Raw genomic sequence first — 11796 nt, forward strand, 5'->3', positions numbered from 1 at the left:
TGTTTCGTTTGGGGGCGAGGTGGTTGGCGGCTGGGGAGAGGGGCGCCCCATCGCTGGTTTTAAATCTGATCTTCTGGCTTCTGGGCTTTTGCCAATACTCGCCTTGGCTTGGAGCTGGCCAGCCGGGGCAGGGAGGAGGCGGTGATGGGGTCGTGGCTGAAAAGCTCCGGTTGGAGTCGTAAAGCCTGGGAGACCCGTGGAAACCCACGAAGGAGGGGAACTGGGGCAGCGGGGCCCAGCGGAGCGGGTCGCCCAGGGGGCTGAGGGGGCTGCGCGGACTGTAGGTGGTGGGCTGAGCCGCTGGTGGTTCTATGCGCCTCCGTTTGGTGACAGAATCAGGAAAGGGACGGCGGGCTCCCGTGTCTGGTCCCTCCGAGGAGGGGACCGCGGTGCCTACAAGAGGCACAGAGTTGTAGGAGGCAGGAGGCGTGTTTCATGTGTTTGAAGGTGGGTTTCGTTTCCCAGCGAAGCCCCCGATGTCTCCAGGACACTTCCAAACTCGGATGCCTGCTCCTCCGGGGCACCAGCCCCTTGGAGCTGGCGCTTGGCAAGCGCAGTTTGTAATTACAAATGGCACAACTGTTTGGGGACCGGATGGGAGAGAGCGGGAGAAAGAGGGTCTGAGAGATGCTCGGGCTGCTGCAGACTCCCAGTCCGGAGCCGGGCTTCAAGGCCACAGAGAATGTGTGAAAGAGCAGAAGGACGCATGTCCATGTCCACTGGTTCGGCTGGGCCTCCGCACCCTGTAGATGGGCACTGAGGTGCAGGGGGCGGGCCTGGCGGGGAAGGAGTGGGGAAGAGCCGGCTGAGTATTCCAATCCCCTGCAAAAGACCTTTCCCCAAATAGGGGGGTTGGGGAGAGCGGCTGGCAGGAGCCAGGCGTTGGGGTAGGAGCGTCCCAACCGGCGCCCAGGAAATCGAAGGGGATGGCCCAGCACCCAGCTGCCCTGAGCCCGAGCTGCGCTTTCTTGTTCCTGCTCAAGGCGGCCGGCCCGGGGCTGCGGATGCGAGCGGAGAAGGAGCCTCTCGCAGGCGGGGGACTCAGACCGGGAAGCGGAGCCCCCTGGAGCCTCCCTAACCCTGGGGAGGCCACACAGGAGCAGCGGGGGCTGACCGTCCACACCTCCCCTCACTCCTCTCCGTCCTGTGGTCAGAGCGAGAGCAGCGAGCTTGCTTGTGCGTGTGCTACAGTGTGTGTGTGTGTGTGTGTGTGTGTGTGTGCTCACGCTCAGTGCGCCTACTGAATCCCAGCTCCCAGCAGCCTGCCAGGCTCCATCTCTCCCTCTGGGCTGCTCCCTCCCCCCGCTCCTCTCTCCCAGAGCTTTGTCCTCAGCAATTACTCCTTTGGAAGGTGGGTTGGGGGGGTCATCCCCGAAGTAATGAGTAGGTGTCCTTTTCAAACCCCCTCCTCAGCACCAGCAGACACTGGCTGCTGCGGAGAACAGCACCCTCCTCCAGCCCAGGAGACTGGCTTGCGCTTTCTTGGGCAGTTTGGGAGACGGCCAGGGAGGGGAGGGGAAGCTCAGAGGGGGCATCCCTGGCTCCGTGAAAAGTCTGCCAGGCTTGGCCAGAGATGATTGGCTGAAAATATCGCACTAGGCAAGGTGTGCAAGAACAGACAATGATGTGGTGTCATTTACACTAAAATATTTTAAAGCAATTTCCCAAGTGACTGTCAGGGGAAGGGTGGAGTTAAATGAGACATTTATATATGATTTACTAATATCTAAATTAGTTAAACACCCCTCTTCTCACGGAAGTTCCTCGTCTATAGAGTGAAGGCCATATATAACTGCTTTATTTTCATTTCTTCTTCAGCAGGCATGCCTGTATTTGAAAAGGCTGACAAAACTCTACATACCTGCCTGTGGAAAGGCTTGTGGATCTAAATCGTTAAGCTTGCCTGTACTTTTAAATTCCTTCCTGTTATTTGCAAATGAATTATGATGTAGTTTGCACAGTTCCCAGGAAAGTGAAGGGTGCAGCTTTGAGATATCGTTCATTCAAATCGCTCCGATCTTTTGCTCATTTATCTGCTTCCCCTCTTTTTCTTAGTAACTGCTTCTGCATTTCAAGTCCATGGCAGGGAACTGGTGCTGAAGAAAGCAGAGTTCCCTCTCGAAAGGGCCAGTAGGAGGTGCCCTTACTAAGGCCCAGTGTCTACTGGCAGGGGAATTCCCATTCAGCGAGGTGTTTTAAAGACTTTGCTGTTGGTTAACAAAGGATTGTGGAGAGGAGCAGTCACTCTGGGTAGTTTCGCATTTCCCCGGTCATGTCCGAAGCTGCTGTCCATGGTTATGAAACTGTAATGGCCTCACAAATGGCACCCCAGGCATGCCTGTATTTGAAAAGGCTGACAAAACTCTACATACCTGCCTGTGGAAAGGCTTGTGGATCTAAATCGTTAAGCTTGCCTGTACTTCTAAATGCCTTCCTGTTATTTGCAAATGAATTATGACGTAGTTTGCACAGGTCCCAGGAAAGTGAAGGGTGCAGCTTTGAGATATTGTTCATTCAAATCGCTCCGGTCTTTTGCTCATTTATCTGCTTCCCCTTTTTTTCTTAGTTACTGCTTCTGCATTTCCAGTCCATGGCAGGGAACTGGTGCTGAAGAAAGCAGAGTTCGCTCCCAAAAGGGCCAGTAGGAGGTGCCCTTACTAAGGCCCAGTGTCTACTGGCAGGGGAATTCCCATTCAGCGAGGTGTTTTAAAGACTTTGCTGTTGGTTAACAAAGGATTGTGGAGAGGAGCAGTCACTCTGGGTAGTTTCGCATTTCCCCTTCATGTCCGAAGCTGCTGTCCATGGTTATGAAACTGTAATGGCCTCACAAATGGCACCCCTGAACTGTGTCAGACCTGATGCTGGAAGGGGGCAGGGGATGGTGGCTTTTTAGTTGGCTTTTGTAAGATGCCATCTCCTCATGTATTTCACTTGAGCAACAAACAAAGACACCGAGTCCCAGGATCTCAGATGAAATGAAAGTTTTAGATGTGAGATGTAACTGAATGAAACAGCAGGTATACGTGTGAATTAATTAATTCTTCATACATACGTTTGCATTACATTCTATTGGGAAAAAATGCTATGAGAGTGTATGTAGCCCAGACATGGTGACATGAGGCTTGCTGCCTTCCCTGTCCCCTTCTCACTCCCCCAAACACACTGGATCATGCTCCCACCCGGTCTTGCTGTTGAGGGGAGCATGGCAGGACCCGGGGCTCCCAGGCAGGCTGGCTGTCCACTCCTTTGTGAGTGCTGCTGCATAAATCACCAGCCGCCTGTCCAGCATCCATTTCCCACACAGCAGCAGTTGCCCTCTGAGTTATGAAGCATGGGAAACAGTCACCACATGTGTGATATGTGAATGTATTAGGCTTAGCGCGTTTGCTTTAATGCTCTTAAAAGCTGGGCTGGCTTGAGCCGCCCATAGGCATTTTTTTCTGGGGAGAGATTTACAACTTCTCAGCATGTGTGACTTACATTTATTCCCTGGCAAGTGAACCTCTCAGCAAACTTTCTTCTTGTTTCTGCTGAAGAGGAAGAGCTTTGCCCTGGTCTGCATTCCCCAGGGAAGCCCTGCTGGAAGTTTCTCCCAGAGCACAGGGTATTTGTAGGCTAGAGGATGCTTTTTCTCAGCCAATGGGAAGCTTGGCAAGAGGCTGGGGAAGTGATTTAGGGGTAGAAGGGGTTATTTTTATTTGTTTCTGGAGAGGGAAGGGATCCCTAGTACTCGAAGGGAATTCCAACACTCTAGTTACCCTCAAAAACATACTCAAGGAGAGGAAACATTTCTCTCTGTCTGGATTCCTTTCTTTTTTGGTGCTCCCAGTAGTCTGAGAGTCTTCAAAGGCATGTGATTTGCTCCTGGAGTATTTCTGCTGCACGCAGTGGGGTCATCTGGTACCGTCTCCATCTCCCTCCTTTGGAAACAAGCCCTGATTTAAATCTTGACCCTCCCCCCCCCACCACCACCACTACCACACACACATACCCACTTATCCTTAGGTGGTGTTGCATGTTCACAGGCAGTGCTGAAGTTTCTGAACAGAGTATTTCTTTCCATAAAAGACTGGGCCCTAAGGTTACATTTTAAAGCAAAGACTCTGTTTGGAGAATTTGCCATCCTAAACTTTACAGGTGAAACTTCTTTTTTAAAATATATTTTTATTGATTTCAGAGAGGAAGGGAGAGGGAGCGAGAGATAGAAACATCAGTGATGTGAGAGAATCATTGATCAGCTGCCTCCTGCACACCCCACACTGGGGATTGAGCCTGCAACTTGTGCATGTGCCTTGACTGGGCTTGACCGGGAATCAAACCATGACCTCCTGGTTCATAGGTGGATGCTCAGTCACTGAGCCACACCAGCCTGGCCAGGTGAAACCAGATAGAATAACTTTATGAGAATAGACTGCCATTGTTTTGGGTACTTTATTAAGAGAGGATTTCCACCACCACCACCACCACCCCCATGCCAGCTCCCAAATGTGTGACTTTGGAGTGAGTTAAGATAGTGCTATTCACACAGAGACTCCTGGAAACCACTGGGATTTCACCAGTGAGGGAGCTCTTCTTGGCTGGCGATAGGTCTCCCCACTTTACGTGGCTATGGCCTGTACGCTCTCAGAACCTGGCACCCCATTAGGAATGCATTGCTCTGTTTTGGATTTGATACACAGCTACCAGCTCCAATGATAAATTTTTGATTATCTACCTCAGATGATAATCTCTTAGATGAACTGTATTATGTAAATTTCTGGAAGTCTTCCTCTTGCCCGAGTAGAAAGAATAATGACATGAGCCCACTGAGGATTACTTGATTAATTAACTAAAGATAAAAAGTCACTTGGTTCTGGAAACGTGCTGCAATCCCTAAAGAGAAGTGATGAACACTATGCACATTTCCAATTCATACAACGGAAACGTGGAGTTGTCCTTTCTTTTTCCTTCATGGTTTTCTTTTTCATTTTTTTCATTATGATGATCCAGAGGAGGATTGGAGGGCTCCCTGAATGGTCACAGCAGTTATATGCCTTCATGAATCATAGCCTGGGATCTTAGTAACTCTTGATTAAAACACACTGAATTAAACACGATGCCCAGTGAATTGTTCTGCAGGCTGCCACGGGCTCCTTGCTTCTCTCCAGCATGTCTCTCCAGCATCGCAGCTCTCATCTCTAAACTGTATGTCATCAACACTGCCTCCCTTGCAACAACCTAGGGAAGCCTTCCTCACTGTGACTCCAGGGCCCTGACCCACAGGAACGGTGTTGAACTTGCTGTATGATGCTTTGTCACTTCATGGAGATTTGCCTTAAAAACAAATTTTCATATTATCATGAATGCCTCTTTTAGAGGAGAGTTAAGCTGGACTCTCAAGACATCCCATTCATACTCTTACCATAGGAGATGCTAGCTGGGGGCCTCGGGGCCAGTGTTGAAGTTCTGGAGCTCACGGGCATTACGAAGAGATATGAGCACGAGAGGTCAGTAGGTTGTGCCAATGAGGCACACTGGTTCTTCAAGAGGCTGTTACCGGGTTGGAACTTCCATTTTCGTCAAAGTTACTACTTTTCAGAGATCAGAGCTTTTCTTAGTGGTATTATAAATGCATGGCACTGACCCAAAGCATTTAGGATATTTTCCTCCCAAACAAGATCTCAAATAAAGCAAATAATAAACTAGTCAGTAAGTTTGGAGGAACACTCCAGCTTCTTTTTCCTGTAGGCCAATTAAAAAAAATGTGCAAGAAAAAAGTCACATGTTACTTCTACCAAGTAGGTCATAGCAAAAAATAAAATGCAAATCACTATGCACCTTTATAAATTGCAGCACCCGGGTAAATTAAAGCACAGCTTGGTTACCACACTTATTCCTTATCTTATATTTCTCTGCCATAGCACTGCACTAACAAGTGGAAATATAGGACAGCTGATTGATGATCAAAATTACTCTAGTGCTCTAAATTTCTTTGACAAATTTTAGCCAGAGATTAAAAAAAAAAACAACCAATGATCAACAGGTCCCCTTAACTCAACTGTTAAGTAAATATGTTTTCCTTGGTGGCTTATAAATGGCTGAACTCTCTCTAATGGTATGGTTTTGAAATACATGATAACATGTATGATTTAATATCCCCCCCCTTCTATTGAGGGTCATTTGCCAATGACATATACTAATACATGCTGCTTTTTATAAATAGTTCCAAACAATGGTATTATTCACAGCTTTCATTTCTTCGGGGATGAAGGGGGTTGAGTTCAATCTGAAAACACACAGACCGTTCCATATTTATTGGTCATATTTTTAAAAATCTATTCTTATGACGTGACGTGGGGTGGGAAAGTTTCTCTTCTCTGCTAAATTTTGTGAGCCCAGTGCCTGTAACCTCCTTCTGATTTCGCAATGTACTTTAGCTTAGTGTTACACAATTGAATTCTGTGGCTTCTGGCTTGCTCAGTCATTTCACAGCTGCAAGGGAAGAAGGTCCTTGATACCACTTGTGATTATTATGATGGGACTAAACAGGAGGATGTATTGCAATTTGGGACTTTACCCTTGTACTTGGCCCATCCTTTAAAGATTGGTCCTTGCCAGAAATCTACTCTTGTGAGTATCTAGGACAAACGTGTTCCACTGAGTTAATTTAATCTTTACAATGGATCTAATGGACACAGCGACTCAATAGTGTAGTATTGTGATTTGGCAAGAGGGCATATCAATGCCAACATTATTCTGGTATCTAAAATGTTCTTAAATTTTACATTTTTATAAGAGAAAAAAAAAGAGTTGAGCGGTTAATATAGCTATTATTTACCCAAGTCAATATTTTAGTAACTAACGTTTCTTCTTAAACACCAGCAATTTTAGATTTTACTGATTTTCCATAGTCTTTAAAAATATTTATCCAAAAATAAAAAAGTAAAAAAAAAATTTATTCAGCCTGGCCTGTGTGGCTCAGTGGTTGAGTGTTGACTTATGAACCAGGAGGTCACGGTTTGATTCCAGGTCAGGGCACATGCCTGGGTTGCAGGCTAGATCCCCAGGAGGCGTGCAGGAGGCAGCCCCTCAGTGATTCTCTCTCACCGTTGATGTTTCTATCTCCCTCTCCCTTCCTCTCTGAAATCAATAAAATATATTTAAAAAATATTTATCCACTCACTTAGCTGCCTTTTAATTGCATAAATCTGAGTTAACATATACTTAATAGACCAAAGGTATTGCTGTAGCTCAGTTATTTATTATATCATCTGATATTATAGGATAATTTCTGAAGCTATTACATTAAAAAGGGCTGTTTATTTTTTTGCTCTATGGCCATGAGCTGCTGCTTTTGTTTTCTTAAGATTTATAAATGGTTTGTTATCTACTCGCCTGTGTCCCACTTGAACTTCTCCTATTGTGTGACTTTGACAAAGCAGTCCTTCCCTTTTCTAATTTTGATTTTCTGAGAACTAAGAGGCTGGGCTTTGCTGAAATTGTGTCTAAAGTAAAAGAGGAGATTCTAAATCAGGACCCATATTCCTCACTAGAGGAAATACTGGTTTTAAATAATTGGTTTGTAGCATTTCTGAAGTCTGATACTACTTTGTATGCCATTGTTTAATGTGTAACATATTTTTATTTGTTAAATGACAGCGTGGACTAGATGACTTTACTTATATTACTAGTTTCAACATTACATGATTTATTTAAATTATGAACTATATACTAGACCTACAGTGTTTGGCATACTTAATAATGATAACATTGGGATCACAATAATAACAATTATAATGAAACAAATATCCATGTACCCACCAGCAATTTTATTAATTTTGTGTTAATTCTTTGCCTTTTTTCTAGTTTTGCCATACACATATGCATCTTTAGCATATTATTTGCTTTGTTTATACTTAACCATTATAAAATGAATATATATTTTTCTCTGATTTGTATTTTTTGCCAAACATGAAATATTTGATATTTATCTATGAGGATGCACATTGCTGCATTTCAGTCCTTTTCTCTGCTATATAATATTTCATGATATTACTTAGTCATACTTTACCCAATCAACCATTGATGGAGTTTTGGGACCTCAGTATTTTGCTATTGTCAGCCATGCTACTATGAATACTCTTGAACATGTCCTCCAGAACAAGTTCACCACCTTGTCTAGGGTACATATATGGGAGTGGAGTTGTTGAGTCATTAAAACCATATCTCTACCTTTAGGAGGCAGCAACAAATACTCCTACCAGGAGAAAGTTCCCTTTGTGCCCTGTCTTCCCCAATACTTGGTGTTGTCTTATATTTAATTTTCTCTCGTTTGGTGAATATAAATTAGTACTTCACTGTGGTTTTAATTTGCTTTCCCCTGATTGCTAATAAGGTTGAGCATTTTTTCCCCATAACTTTAATGGCCTTTTGTGATTTCAGCAAGCTAATTCTATGATTCTTTTTCTCCAACTGAGCAGCCATTTATTTTGAGGCATCAATGATATGAGCAGTTGTTCTGTTTTTCCTACTTAGCAACCTTCTGCCTTTAGGCATAGATGTTATTAGTACCTTACTTTTAGGAAGTTGTCTCCTGATACTGTATCATGCTTATTTTAGGCCAGACTTTCCCTAAGCATCTTTCCAGAATGTACACTTATTTTAAACTGGAAAAGAGCTCCTTAGTTACTGTAAGATTATCGAATACCTAGAGCAACCCTTATCTTGTCAGTATCTTGCCCAATTAGGTTTACTATGTCTTTGTAGCATATTACCTACAGGGAAGCAAGATGCTGGGATGCCAGGCTTAATTTGAGGAACATTAAAAATCCCCTTAATGTCATGGTACTAAAAGATAACTCAATCATAGAGTTAGAATGGTAGATGCTAAGTCTGAGTTAAAAATCCTAATCTGACCTTTTGAACTTGACTATGTTTCCAATATGGTAAAACACATATTGGATCATAGTTACATATGTGACTGTGGGTTTCAAGCAAGCAACCATGCTTGTACACCTCAGTTTTTGTTTGGGTTCAGAATTGTTTCATCTCTTCCTATGTGACAGGCTAATGAAGGGCCCTGGATGAGGCAAAGCCCCAGATATGCTCGCAGTGGCTTCTGTCGTGTGTCGACTCATCATTAGAGATGTGAGCCGAGGGTGAGGCATCTAAGCAAACCCCCTGCACCAGAGTCAGTCCTCAATCCATTGTTCCACGTCTTTTCTCAGCCTCCTGGCATCCCAGAAGAATAGACATTAGAGAGAAAATCTGCAAAGCTTTCCCTTTCATGTCTAATGTCTGGGCAGAGATGTTCCCTGCAGGACCATTTTTAGTTATTTTCTCTCTCTGGTTTGACACATCTCCAGGGATGGTTTGTTCACCATTTCCCTTGGGAAACTTTTCGGCAGCGTGTCAGTTCTTGTTGTTAAAAATTTATTTTACAATTCACCTTAGACCGTCCTGTGCTAAATGTTCTTCCTGTTGCTCCTGTCACCCAACTCTTGGTTCCTGTTTTCCCTCCTCATTGACACTTTGCCTTTCTGCACTGAACTATGTTAGAAAATTCAACCATAAGTCATTCTTGCTTCCCCTCTTAGTCTTTACTTAACAAGATTATAAATATTTAATTTATTCTTTCCTCAGGCTCTCCAGGAGCTTGCTTAATCATGTTTATTTTTTCCTACCTGATCTCCTTCTAGTTTGTTTATATCTTTCTGGTAATCAAGGATCCCGAATTGAATGTGCTCTTCTCAGTGAGCTTTCCCAAATCATTTATAGAAAATGTAGATTTGGTATAGTCTGTAGCTTTTGTACAGTCATTCATGGGTACCCATTTTGCCTCTCTTAAAATGTGTGTTCTTGCATGGCTGGGCTGGTGTGGCTCAGTGGTTGAGTGTTGACTCAGGAACCAGGAGGTCATGGTTCGATTTCTGGGTTTCGGGCTCAATTCCCAGTAGTGGTTGTGCAGGAGGCAGCCAATCAATGATTCTGTCTCATCATTGATGTTTCTATATCTCTCACTTCCTCCCTCTGAAATCAATAAAGACATTTTTTTTTAAATTGTGTTCTCTTTTAGCTGGTAGGACTATCAATGCCTAACAAAATCATTGAGGTATTATAAGGATCAAATAAGATTAATAATTTGATTCAAGATAATAGTTACTGAATATTTGCTGTGGGTTACAAAGAATTAAATGAAAGGTCTAAATGTGTTTCTGTTCTCCAATAGCTTACTGGCAAGTCAAGGTGACAGGCACAAACATAGCTAAACAGGATACAAGACAGAACAAAGTACTCATTAAATAAAAAGAAGCAATTACAAAGTGGGGCCGACTTTGAAAAATATCAACTACAATGTTTATGCATTAGATCATTAATATATTAATGTTAGCCAGATGCGCTGACAGAGCCAATTCATTCATCCTTGTATCCTTAGATTGGCCAAAACAAAACAATAACAAAAAGAAGAGAGTGTAAAGAGTTGTCAATCATGTTGACCCTAAGCTATGGGTATGGTACAAATGAGGATTCAGGGTTTTTTCAGGCAGATCTGGCAGCCTGTTGCTATAAATACATCCCTAGCCTTTCATGACCCTGTGCTCAGATGATGATGGGTCTTTGAGCCTAGTGGGATGGAAATGCTAATAAATGAATATATTATTAAATCCATAATTTCAAATGAGATGAGCTTTGAAGACAAAAAAGTATTGTAGGAGAATAACAGCAGATGAAAGAGGCTTCCCTGAGAAAGTTGTGATGCTTGGGTGGAACAGGAAGAGAATGCTGGGTAAGAAAAGTGATAGCAAAGGCTCTGGAGTGGAGGAAGCACAGTGAATATTCAAAGAGGATCAGCAAATACAAGGCCAGGGGTATTACTAAGCATGATAACAGCTCAGCTGAGGCCTGAGAAGACGTTAGGTTTCTCTCTTACAAGCAGTAGCTACTCGTACTCAGTACAAAGTCCTCCTTTATCTGTAGTTTTCTTTCTGTGGTTTCAGTTACCTGATATCAGTTGTGGCCCAGAAATATTAATTGGAAAATTCTGGAAATAAACAAGTCATAAATTTGAAATTGCATGCCTGATGGAATCTCATCCTGTCCTGCTTCATCCCTCCTGGGACATGACTCATTTCTTTGTCCTTTGTGTCCAGGCTATGGATGCTCCCTGCTCCTTAGTCACTTAGTGGCTGTCTTGGCTGTCAAATTGATTGTCCTGGTATCACAGTGCTGTGTTCAAGTAACCCTTACTTTACTTAATAGTCCCAAAGCACCAGAGTAGTGATGCTGGCTATTCATACATGCCAAGGAGAAGCTATAAAGTGCTTCCCTTCACTGAAAAGGAATGTATGTATGGGGGGAAAAACATAGCATGTATAGGATTTGATACTATCCAGGATTTTAGGCGTCCACTGGGGGTCTTGGATCATATCCCTTGGAGATAAGGGAAACATACTCTAAATATTGTTTGAATGAACTAAAATGAGTTCAAGACAAAGTCCTTTTTCTAATCTCAGCAGAATCATTTAAATATTTAAGAAAATTGTCCCTGGTCAGGGAGCTCAATTGGTTAGAGCATCATTCCTATGTGCCAAGATTGTGAGTTCAATCCCTGGTCAGGGTTCATATAGGAATCAACCAATGACTGTACACTGAGTGGCCAGATTACTATGACCACCCCATCAGTACAATGAAGTGAATTAGTTATGCAAATAATATTAATAATAAAACCTTGAGTGTATTTACTTAGGAAGTTTTCAATATTCAGTATTTTTGGAAGTGTCAATGAAGTACTGATGGGGTGGTCATAATAATCTGGCC

At 43.5% G+C, this 11796-nt stretch overlaps 1 protein-coding gene across 1 annotated transcript in view; it reads left to right on the plus strand.

The window, feature by feature from the left end:
- The window catches only part of DCC (DCC netrin 1 receptor), a 980448-nt gene that overhangs the window by 1269 nt on the left and 967383 nt on the right, over nucleotides 1-11796 (plus strand). The gene's annotated exons all lie outside the window — the stretch shown is intronic.

Source organism: Myotis brandtii, unplaced genomic scaffold, assembly GCF_000412655.1.
Source record: "Myotis brandtii unplaced genomic scaffold, ASM41265v1 scaffold200, whole genome shotgun sequence".
NCBI classification, from domain to species: Eukaryota; Metazoa; Chordata; class Mammalia; order Chiroptera; family Vespertilionidae; genus Myotis; species Myotis brandtii.